This window comes from Rhinatrema bivittatum, chromosome 19 (assembly GCF_901001135.1).
Source record: "Rhinatrema bivittatum chromosome 19, aRhiBiv1.1, whole genome shotgun sequence".
Classification (NCBI taxonomy): Eukaryota; Metazoa; Chordata; class Amphibia; order Gymnophiona; family Rhinatrematidae; genus Rhinatrema; species Rhinatrema bivittatum.
Genome location: NC_042633.1, coordinates 11,183,310 through 11,196,055, shown reverse-complemented (window position 1 = coordinate 11,196,055; position 12,746 = coordinate 11,183,310).

Genomic DNA, 12,746 nt, shown 5'->3' with positions numbered 1-12,746 from the left:
CCTTATCTTCCTTAAGAGCCCCTTTTAACCCCTCAGTCATCTAATGGTCCAACCGACTCCCTCACAGGTTTCTTGCTTTGGACATATTTTAAAAAGTTTTTATTATGAGTTTTTGCCTCTATGGCCAACTTCATTTCAAATTCTGTCTTCCCTTCTCTTATCAGTGTTTTACACTTAACTTGACAATGCTTATGTTTTATTCTATTTTCTTCAGATGGATCCTTCTTCCTATTTTTGAAGGATGTTTTTTTCAGTTAAAATAGCCTCTTTCACCTCACCTTTTAACCATGCCAGTAATTGTTTTGCCTTCCTTCCACCTTTCTTAATGCGTGGAATACATCTGGACTGCACATCTAGGATTGTATTTTTAAACAATGTCCATGCCTGTTGAACATTTAACCTTTGCAGCTGTACCTTTCAGTTTTTTTCTATTTTCCTCATTTTATCTACATTTCCCTTTTGAAAATTTAGTATTAGAGCTGTTAATTTACTTATTGTCCCCTTTCCAGTTATTAGTTTAAATTTGATCATGTTATGATCACTATTGCCAAGTGGCCCCTCCACCGTTATCTCTTTCACCAAATCCTGCATTCCACTAAGAATTAAATCTAAAATGGCTCCCTCTCTCATTGGTTCTTGAACCAATTGCTCCAAGAAGCAGTCATTTATTACATCCAGGAATTTTATGTCTCTGGCAAGTCCTAATGTTACATTTACCCAGTCAATATTAGGATAATTGAAATCTCCCATTGTAATTGCACTTCCTAATTGATTAACTTCCCTGATTTCTCTTAGCATTTCATCATCCGACTGTCCATTTTTTCCAGGTGGATGGTAGTATACTCCTATCATTATACTCTTACCCAACACACATTGGATTTCTACCAATATAGATTCTACTAAGCATTTAGTCTTTTGTATGATCTTTATCCTTTGGACTCTATACCCTCCCAGACATAAAGTGTCATACCCCCACCAAGTTGATCCTCCCTATCATTGCGATATAATTTGTACCCTGATACAGCACTGTCCCATTGGTTATCCTCCTTCCTCCAGGTCTCTATGATGCCAATTATGTCAATCTCATCATTTGCTGCTATACACTCTACCTCTCCCATCTTACTTCTTAGACTTCTGGCAGTGGCATACAGACATTTCAAAGTGTGTTTTCTGTTTGTATTAACAACCTGCTTTTCAGTTGTTAGGGATAATTTGGAAATCTTTAGCTCAGGTGATTTTTTTACATATAGGCACATGGACTACATTTGCTTTTATTGGAACCTTTCTGTTGGGATGCCCTAACTCTCATATTTCATTAGTATTTTTCAAGGATACAATCCTCCGAACCATGGACTGCAGATTTAAATTTCATTTTAATAAGCAGTTTTTTTTCAGTGAATGAACAATTAAGCTGTGGAATTTGTTACAAAATTTCAAGAGGACAGATCCTTAAAAAAATTTAGCCAGATAGATTTGAGTGTCTTCACTTTAAGCTTCTGGGAATTACATTTCCTATTGGATCTGTTGGGTTTTTTCAGGTGACCTAGACTGGACACTTTTTGAAGACAGCACCATTGATGGACCACTGGTCTGCCTCTGCATGGGGTGTCTTAAATTCTTATGAATAAGGGAGTAGAAATATAGAGGGGTAACCATAAGAACTGTGCAATGATGTTATAATTAAATAATATAGAACAGTATGGAAATGAGAAATAAAAAGCACAGGGGAAATAATCTGTCACTTACGTGTTGCAAAGCTGGACCCTGGGTGCCTCAGTGAAGATAATCGGGGGATAGGTTTTAGCATTGTGAACAGGGATGATCCCCCCTATAATGATGTCTCCCTGCTTTATGTATCCTGTCACATTCACACTGCTCAATCCACAGTTGACTTTAGCAGATTTATTAACAGGGACTGACAGTATCAGGAAATAAGTCAGTGCCATCAGAATAATTTCCTGCATCGAGCTGTACTGGTCTCAACCTGTTTTTCCTTCAGCATTTACCTTGGGTGGAGTAGAAAATAACACTGATTATCACACATGAATGTATAAGGTTATGGGTTAAAGTTAGGGATAAAATTTATCATTAGAGTTATGGTTAAGTTAGGGACATAATCAGGGTTAGGTTTACGATTAGATTTTGGGATAGGGTTATGGAGAAGGGTAAGGTTAGAGTGAAGGTTAGGGTTAAGATAGCAGCCAGTTTAAGAGTTAGGGGTTAGATTTTGGGATAGGGAAAGAATTAGTTTTAGGGATAACCAAAGTTATTGTGCAGGATTCCATTACCAAGGGACCTGATATATAAAATGTTTATGCAAAGATTAAAAAACAGGAGGTAAATTTCTTAAAAATCACATGCAAAATCTAATAAAAGAATTAAATTGATTCCCAGAAATGCTTTTCAAAAATCATCCATCAAAAACAAAAAAAAATGGGTAGTACAGGTTTCAAAGCATTTTCTATGGGGAATTGGCAATTTATTCCAGTTAATTGACCCTCTGGAAACTATCCTCCCTCAATCCAGTTAAAAGAACATGCATTCATCTGGCTGCATTTACAGGAGGTGTACCCGGGACTTGTTTTGGGCAGAATCAGAAAATGTCACAAAAAGCCAGTGCAAACGTCCCCAGGAGCAGTGACCCAGGGCAAGGTTCAGCAGGAAAGCCCACACACATCCTTCCTCTTTGAGAGCCGGGGTAAAGTCCATGGGTGAACAGAATGCAAGGACTTTGTCCTAAGGTGGAGAGTTTTACATCTGCCCCTCACCAAGAGAGGAGGTTTCAAAGGGAAGTGCCAGGTAACAGAGGAGAGAGGGGCAGGGAGAGGAAAAGCAGGGGCAATAACCAGAGATACAGGAACTACTGAGGGGGGAGAGAGAGGGGCAAGGAGAAGAAAAGCAGGGGCAATAACCAGAGATACAGGAACTACTGAGGGGAGAGAGAGGCAGGGAGAGGGAAAGCAGGGACAATAACCAGAGATACAGGAACTACTGAGGGGAGAGAGAGGCAGGGAGAGGGAAAGCAGGGGCAATAACCAGAGATACAGGAACTACTGAGGGGAGAGAGAAAGAGGCAGGGAGAGGAAAAGCAGGGGCAATAACCAGAGGTACAGGAATTACTGAGGGGGGAGAGAGAGGGGCAGGGAGAGGAAAGCAGGGGCAATAACCAGAGATACAGGAACTACTGAGGGAGGAGAGAGAGGGGCAGGGAGAGGAAAGCAGGGGCAATAACCAGAGATACAGGAACTACTGAGGGGAGAGAGAAAGAGGCAGGGAGAGGAAAAGCAGGGGCAATAACCAGAGGTACAGGAATTACTGAGGGGAGAGAGAGGGGCAGGGAGAGGAAAAGCAGGGGCAATAACCAGAGATACAGGAACTACTGAGGGGGGAGAGAGAGGGGCAGGGAGAGAAAAGCAGGGGCAATAACCAGAGATACAGGAACTACTGAGGGGGGAGGGAGAGGGGCAGGAAGAGGAAATGCAGGGCAAATAACCAGAGATACAGGAACTACTGAGGGGGGGAGAGAGAGAGGGGCAGGGGGAGGAAAGCAGGGGCAATAACCAGAGATACAGGGAACTACTGAGGAGGGAGAGAGAGGCAGGGAGAGAAAAAGCAGGGGCAATAACCAGAGATACAGGAACTACTGAGGGGGAGAGAGAGAGGGGCAAGGAGAGGAAAAGCAGGGGCAATAACCAGAGATACAGGAACTACTGAGGGGGGAGAGAGAGGGGCAGGGAGAGGAAAAGCAGGGGCAATAACCAGAGATACAGGAACTACTGAGGGGGAGAGAGAGAGGGGCAAGGAGAGGAAAAGCAGGGGCAATAACCAGAGATACAGGAACTACTGAGGGGAGAGAGAGGTGCAGTGAGGGGAATAGCAGGGGCAATAATCAGATATAGGAGCAGTGATGGGCCAGGATGCAGCATGAAGGAGATAAGCTGGGGAAATAAATGGAGACATAGGAGCTACTGCTGGGGGAGAAAGGAATGGGATAGGGGAAGCAGGTAGAATAGACCATAGAAGCTGATTTTGCTACAAAATATAAAACACATTTAAAATCTTTGGTGAAGAGGAATATTCTTTCTATCCCCTGAAAGTCTATGGAGCAGATTTAAGTGCTAGGCAAAAAGAAAGCCAAGAAATCCTCAGTTTCATTTGCACAGCTCCTGACTGCAGCTTCTGGATAGGAAAGAAAAAAACTCTAGAAAACTAAGTTTTCAGAAACCCTGGAGAACGTCTGCCTGCAGAGGTTTTCTTTTACCCCAAGTTTTTCGTTGGCATCATTTATTTCCGATCCCGATATTTAAATCCCATCCTGCAGTTTTCTGTTCTGTGCTATCTTTCAGCTTAGTGACAGATTTTAAAAGGTTATCTTAAAGAAATACTTTGAAAGCTTAGTCATTGCCATCTGACGTCCTTCAGAGCAAAGCTGGAGCTCTCACACACAGGGGCTGATGCAGCTGCTGCCGACTACCCTCTTATAACTTTCACTTATTCCCCTATCACAAGGACCAATTTCCATGATGGGATAATTGCTAATTGTTGTATGATTGTCGCAGGCCCTGGGGGGAGAAGATGTGATTGATAAACAAATGAACAAAAGTTTGAAAAGTAGATTGAAGGGACATTACTGTTTCATGGGTGTGCAGTGTTAAAAGGAGACCTGCCAGTGTCCATAGTCTGGAATCAGCATGAGGGGGGTGCAAAGGAGACCTGCACCTTCTTCTCAGGTTAAGGAATTAGGACATAAGAAAGGCCAAGTTGGGTCAGATCCAGGGTCCATCAAACTCAGCATCCCTTTTCCTAGCACTGGCCACTCCAGGTCCATGAAAGTTCCTGGCAAATTCTAAATTGAAAAGTCTGTTTCATGTTGTTCTCCCCATCAAATGCATGCAATATTCAAGGTGCAGCCCCAGCAGGGAGCAATGCAGAGGGCCTCACTGCATTCCCAGTTTCCTTTCCTCTTCCCTCACTTCCAGTTCCTTTCTGGCTGTCCACATGCACTGAGCTATAGATTTTAATGTTTGGTCCCCACTGACCCTCAAAGATCCTCTTTCCAGGTAGTCACTCCTAAATGGATGCCAGCACTTTGTATGCATAGTTAGGATTATATCTTCCCATTGGCTTCACCTTTTACTTGCTCACTTTATATTTCATCTCCCCAGTCTCGAAGAGTCCTTCTGCAATTCCTCTCACAGCTTGTGTGGTTTTAACTACTTTGAATAGTTTTGTATCCATCTGCAAATCTGATCATCTCACTCGTTGTTTCTTTTTTAGATCACTTACAGGCCAATACAGTACAGTGCGCTCCGACGTAGCGCACTGTTAGCCTGTCGTTGGATGCGTGTTTTCCCTTATCCCTTATTCAGTAAGGGGTGGAAAACGCGCGTCCAACTGCCAAACCTAATATCGCCCTCAACATGCAAATGCATGTTGAGGGCGATATTAGGTATTCGCGCGCGATTCAGAAAGTAAAATGTGCAGCCAAGCCGCACATTTTACTTTCAGAAATTAGCGCTAATTTCTTCCGGCACTGGGAAAGTGCACAGAAAAGCAGTAAAAACTGCTTTTCTGTGCACCCTCTGACTTAATATCATGGCGATATTAAGTCGGAGGTCCCGAAGAGTAAAAAAAACTTAAAAAAAAAAAATTGAATTCGGCCCGCGGCCATCGGGCCAAAAACCGGACGCTCAATTTTGCCGGCGTCCGGTTTCCGAGCCCGTGGCTGTCAGCAGGCTCGAGAACCGACACTGATAAAATTGAGCGTCGGCTGTCAAACCCGCTGACAGCCGCCACTCCTGTCAAAAAGGAGGCGCTAGGGACGCACTAGGGTCCCTAGCGGGCCTCCTTTTGCCCATTTTTACCGCCGGGCCTAATTTAAATACTGAATCACGCACACCGGCGGGAGCGGGCTTTCGCCCGCTCTCCCGCGGACTTTACTGTATCGGCCTGTTAGGAAGTTGTTAAACAGTGCAGGTCCCAGTCCTCATTCCTGGGGCACTCCGCTATATATCTTTCTCTACTGGGAAAACTGACCACCATTTACACCCGTTCTCTGTTTCATTCCTTTTATTATATTTTATCCAGTTATCAATCTGGAATTGGACATTGTTTCCCAGTATTCGTAGGATATTAAGATCTGTGTGCGCACATGGATGCAGCAATTTTTAATCATATGTGCGTATTTTCAAATTGGCTATTCACATGGAGATGTGCGCATGATTTCATATTGATGCACACATGGGCATGCAAATGCTGCCTTGCTCACGTAAGTAGAGGGGATTTTACTAGACACATGCGCTGATACTAGATCCCATTTTCCCAGTTCATTCCCAGTTCACCCAATTAACCATTCGGCTTTCCTACCCCCCACTGCCTGTTATTTTGCTTACTTTTACCCTCTTGGGTCAGACCACCTAAACCTCGCTAAGTAGCCTTTATTTTAATTTTATTACTTACACACCATCCATAGCAGAAGTAAAGTTACACGGGTAGGGGACTCCGGTGTGTGCTTGTTCGTGTAAATAGGTACGCACAGAAATCATGCCTCAGCCCCGGCTCACCCATGCTCCCACCTAGATCATGCCCACACCCAACCCCCTTTCCCTGAAAAACGTTTTGTGTGAGGAATGGGAGATACACGCATCATCGCGGGCCTTTTAAAATCTGTGAGGCATGTGCGTGTCTAAGACGCATGTGTTTCTCCCGGCTTTGGCACGCGTAGGCCTTTTAAAATCTACCAGATTATATTTTAAACAATTACCAGTCTGCAGTTGGACATTGCCTCCTATTCCATACCTTTTTGTAATTTCATGAGAAGTCTCTGATGTGGGACTTTTTAAAATAGGCAAACAATAATAGGTGAAAATCCAACCATCAAAGGTGAATAATCAATACGATGAGGACGGACTCCAGGGAGGATGTCTCAGAACCAACGTCAGAAAATATTTCTTCACGGAGAGGGTGGGAGATGCCTGGAATACCCTGGAGGAGCTGGTGAAGACAAAACCAGTGAAAGAATTCAAAGGGGCATGGGATAAACACTGTGGACCCCTAAAGCTAGAGGATGAAATGAAGAAGAGTGAATGGAGGTAACTTGCTGGTGCAGCGGTTACTACCCTTAGGGGGTTATTTTCAAAGGAGTTACGCGCATAAATGTAACTACTATTGTAGCAATTTTCAAAAGCCATTTACTCACGTAAAGTGCACTTATGTGAATAAATCCTATGGACGATTCAATGGCATATATTGTAGCAATTTTCAAAAGCCCACTTACTCGAGTAAAGTGCATTTACATGCGTAAAACCCAGATTTACGCATGTAAATGCTTTTTAAAATCCGCCCCTTAACCAATAAGCCTTCATACTGTTGATGCAACTCTATCATTGCTATCTGATTCAATGGCAGAAGGAAAGGGGAATTGGATTCATACAGTGACCAACTTGGGCCCTGAGTTTTACGGTCTGGGGAAACAAGTATAGGGGTAATTTGCTGATGTGATGGTTACTACCCTTAACCAATAAGCCTTGATACTGTTCATGCAACCCAAACATTGCCTTCTGCTTCAACAGCAAAGGCATAACGGGGAATTGGATTCAAAAAGGAACCAATGAGAACCCTGTCTTTTATGGTGTGGGAAACTGATAAGCACGGGATAACCTACAAGGTGCAGCAAATATTACCATAAGCTTATTGAGCAGACTGGATGGATCATTTGGTTCTTTTCTACCATCATTTCTATGTTTATATAAAAAGTATCATAATGTACATATAGATCAATGTTTTATTGTGTTTAGGTAAGCAAAATATTTAATGTATCAGCATCAAGCCAGAAAGTTCATATCAAGAAATCAAATGTTCCCTGACATGGGCCATGTTTCATGAAGACTGCGTTGGAGGGAGCCTAGAGATTGTTAGAAACTCAAATGAGATTAAGAGTTACAATGGAACAGCATTTAATCCCCAAAGCACAGTTCACTCAGAATTGCTAACAATTTTATAGAAATGTTGCCAGTTCAAGATTTGAAACGGGGCAGATGAGATGATGAAATGATGACAGAGCTGTCATCATCATCTTGTCTGCCTCATGGAATGAACTGGCTAGGTTTCTATGAGATTATTAGCAATCCTGGGTGAACTGTGTTTTGGGGATTAAATGCTGTTTCATTGTAACTCTTAATCTCATTCGAGTTTCTCACAACCTCTGGGCTCCCTCCCGATGCAGTTTTCACGAAACATGGCCCATGTCAGGGGACAATTTGGATTTTTTAAAATGCCTTCTAAAAATTCAGGTGTGCTATACTGACCTGATCACCCTTCTCAACATGTTTATCTACACCTTCAGAGAATCTAATAGATTGGTAAGGCATGACTTCATGGGGTGTTACCATGGGGTGGCAGGTTTCACCCCCAAAAAATTGCTTGCCACCCACTTCCCACCCCTGTTTCATACATTGGATCTGGCATATCTAAACCCCACTGCTCTGGATTACAGTGGCTCTCCCACTTATGGAGGCTAAGGTGGCAATTATGAATATTGGGGTTTCTAATGTTTCCAGTAGTGTCACTAATTGAGTAGTATCATATGCAGATGGAGAGACTCGTATGTGTGAAATATACCCCCTTAGGCAATAAAATGACAAGACAAAGGCCAACTAATATTTTTCTGAATAAAAACTTTATCTGTACTCTATTTAGTGAGCTATAATGAGGCTGTAGCATAACAGTCAAAGATCACTGCAACATTCCAAGCCACCTATCCAAGGCTTATTTTGGGGGGTGACCAGCCCACATAATGTGCCATAATGCCAATACAGTACAAACTGACTGTCCCCAGACTTGGCCATAAAAGCGATCCAGATGTGAGGCCTAATTAAGAATAAGGGCTTAGTACCCTGATTCGTGAAAGACTGGCTGCCATTACTAATCTGCTGCCAATGCAATTGGTTCTCGCTGTCGAAGCGGTGGGCAGTGTTCCAGATGCAGCAAGTCTGTTAGTGCTGCTAAATCAGTAAGTGCCAAATGTCACACATTTGGGTGGGGAGTGGTGAGTGGGAGCGAACCTGCATGGGCCTCTTGGGCATCTGACTCTCCCGGTGATGCACTTGAAGACAGGGGTCAATACGGCCTGTCAAATCTATAAGGTACTCCAAAGAGGAGGGGAGCTCCTGAGCAGCCAGCTCATCTTTTAACTGCGAGGAGAGACCACATCCAAGTAGATAAAAAGCAGTCCTCCTGCCAAGTGAGCTCAGTAGCTAAAGTCTGAAACTCTATTGTATAATCAAAAAGACTTTGTTGTCCTTGACGAAGATGTATTAGACTGGTGCTTGCTGCAGCATGCCACCGTGGATCAAAGGTCCGTTTGAATACAGCCACAAATCGAACCAGTTTTCTTAGCAAGGAATACGAGCATTCCCACAGGGGGGGAGCGCAGGCCAGGCCAGGTGAGTCTAGATAAACATGACCTTAGTTAGGTCATCCTGGAAGACAGAATAAGGGCTGCAGAGCAAATTGCATATAGCACTGGTTTATGAACCCTCTGCAGAGCTTGGAGTCGCCATTGAAACGTGAAGGCGCTGGAAGTGCCAGTAAGGCACGTGGTGCCGATGGGGGTGCCTTTAAAGGAGGAGAAGCCGAGTCATTGACGAAAGCGTTGACCTGGGCATGAAGACGATCCATAGATGAGGCCAATGCCTCGAGGAACTGCTGCTGTTTTTGCACCTTTGAAGCCAGGCCTGGGATGGCCTGGAGGGCAAACAGATCCACCGAATCCATGGCCTTTGCAACCTGTTGCGTTGGAGGTGGATCCTTGGGCTGAGGTGGGGTTGACAAAACCATAGGCGAGGACCTATGGGTCCCCACCATCAGCAAGCAGAGTGGGCTGAACCTGGAGGCCACTGGAGCTTCACCTATACCAGCCCACGTTCCCCTAGGGTTGAGCCTTTGAGTGCTGGGGCCGGCAGGACTTAGGCGGACCTAGAGGTTGGGTATCAGTAGTAGCTGGTTCAGCCCAGAGACAGTAGCCAGCAGGTGGCATGATCCTATCCCAGACAGGGATCCTATCCCGGCAGAATGGAAACCCAAGCACCAAGGAACAGGAGGATACTGAAGGTGCCTGAGAAAAGGAAGGCTGGAGCCTTAATAGTCTGTGTCCAGAGGATAGGGAGAGAGGCATCACTGTCAAACTTAAGTAGAAGCGAGTGGCACTGGGAAGGTGTATCAAGCAACGTGGAACTCTGGACCCAAGAGAGTCTGAGGCGAAGTTGTACATAGCAAAGTTCAAGGCACGGAGAAAACAAGCATGGTCAGACATAGCAATGGTCAGGGTACAGAGAAGGCAGGCATGGTAAGATGTATCAATGGTCAAGGTATGGAGAAAGCAGGCATGGTCAGGTGTAGCAATGGTCAAGGCACGGTGAAGGCAAGCGTGGTCAGGTGTAACAGAGGTCAGGCTTGGAGATGGCAAGTAGGCAAAGCAGTGGTCAGGGTTGGAGAAGGCAAGTAGGCGAAGTCAGGCGAAGCAGTGGTCAGGCTTAGAGAAGGCGGGTAGGCGAAGTCAGGCAAAGCAGTGATCAAATCCAGGAAGTCAATCAAACACAAGATGAGATGAACAGTGGAACAGGAACCAGGAACCGGGAACTTGGAGAATCAGGAACGCAAGCAAACAAGTACTACAGCAATGAGCACTCAGAAACCAGGAACAGGAGACCAAGGAGACCTGTTGCAAAGGCAATGCTGAGGAGCGCGGCCTATTTATGTGCTGAAGGATCTGATGTCAGCATCCGGTTCTGCGGCCAAGTTCCCGCTGCATGCCCTTTAAATCATTCACTGATGTGCATGCGCCTAGGGAGGGGCGCAGCGCTGCTAGCGGCATCTCTCTGCGAGACCCATGGAGAGGCCCGAGGAGTGAAGGCATCCTGGCTGGAGATCCCGGGAATCGGAGGAGGCCGGAGGTGCTGGCGGGAGTGTGAGGTCGAGACTGGCGGCCCACTGCCGCCAGTGACGAGGAGCTGGAGCATGAAGCATGTGCAGAGAGGTGAGATGACCATACCGCGGGGCTGCTGCGGGCGGCGAGCGTAACATTTTGGTTTCCCTTCTCTGGACCGCCTCCATCCTGTCTCTGCCCCTTTGGAGACATGGTTTCCAGAACTGAACACAGCACTCCAGGTGAGGCCTCACCAAGGCGCTGTATAAGGGGATCATCAATTCCTTTCTCTTACTAGATATTCCTCTATGCAGCCCAGGATTCTTCTGGTTTTAGCTATTGCCTTGTCACATTGTTTTGCCAAATTCAGATCATTAGACACTATCACCCCAAGGTCTCTCTCCTGCTCTGTGCACATCAGTCCTTCACCGCACATCAAATACAGTTCTTTCGGATTTCTACACCCCATATGAATGACTCTGCACTTCTTGGCATTGAATCTCATCTGCCATATCTTCGACCACTCTTCCAGCTTCCTTAAATCCTGTCTCATTCTCTCCACTCCTTCTAGCATGTCCACTCTGTTGCAGACCTTAGTATCATTCGCAAAAAGACAAACCTTACCTTCTATCCCGTCTGCAATGTCGCTCACAAAGATATTGTACAGGACCTGTCCCAACACCGATCCTTGTGGCACTCCGCTCTAACACCACTCTCTCTTCAGAGTAATTTCCATTTACCATCACACATTGTCTTCTGTCCGTCAACCAGTTCTCAATCCAGGCCACCACCTCGGCACTCACTCCTAAGCTTCTCATTTTATTCACAAGCCTCCTGTGTGGGACTGTATCAAAAGCTTTGCTGAAATCCAAGTAGACGACATCAAGCGCTCTTCCTCAATCCAATTCCCTAGTCACCCAATCAAAAAAGTCAGATTTGTCTGACAGGACCTTTCCCTGGTGAATCCATGCTGCCTCAGGTCCAGCAATTCTTCTGACTGTAGATAGTTCACTATTCTTTCTTTCAGCAGCAACTCCATTACTTTTCCTACCACCGATGTGAGGCTAACCAGCTTGTAGTTTCCAGCCTCCTCTCTGCTCCCACTCTTGTGTAGCGGGACCACCACCGCTCTTCTCCAATCACTCGGCACCACTCCCGTTTCTAGGGATCTATTGAACAGGTCACACAGCGGACCCGCCAGCACATCTCTGAGCTCCCTCAGTATCCTGGGATAAACCTCATCAAGCCCCATGGCTTTGTCCACTTTCAGTTTTTCTAGCACTTCCCATATATTATCTTCTGTAAATGGAGTTACATCTACTCCACTCCCCTCCAGATTCTTGCTAATTAGCGACGGTCCTTCTCCAGGGTCCTCTTTAGTGAGCACCGAACTGAAGTATTTGTTTAATATTTCTGCAATTTCTTCGTCTCTCTCCACACATTGATCCTTTTCACCTTTCAGTTTCACTATACCACTTTGGACTTTTCTCCTTTCTCTGATGTATCTGAAAAATGTTTTCTCACCTCACTTTACCTCTGGCAATCCTTTCTTCCACTTGACCTTTTGCCATCTTGATTACTTTCTTAGTCTCCCTCAATTCCACCAGATATTCTTCCTTGTGCTCCTCCCTTTGGGATACTTTATATTTCTTGAACGCTGTTCTTTTAGCTTTTATTTTATCAGCCACCTCCTTCGAGAACCAGATAGGTTTCATTTTTCGCTTGCTTTTCTAGTCTTTTCTAACATATAGATTAGTTGCCTTGGTAATTGCTCCTTTTAGATTGGTCCACTGTTGTTCCACATCTCTTGTTCTCCCTGCCT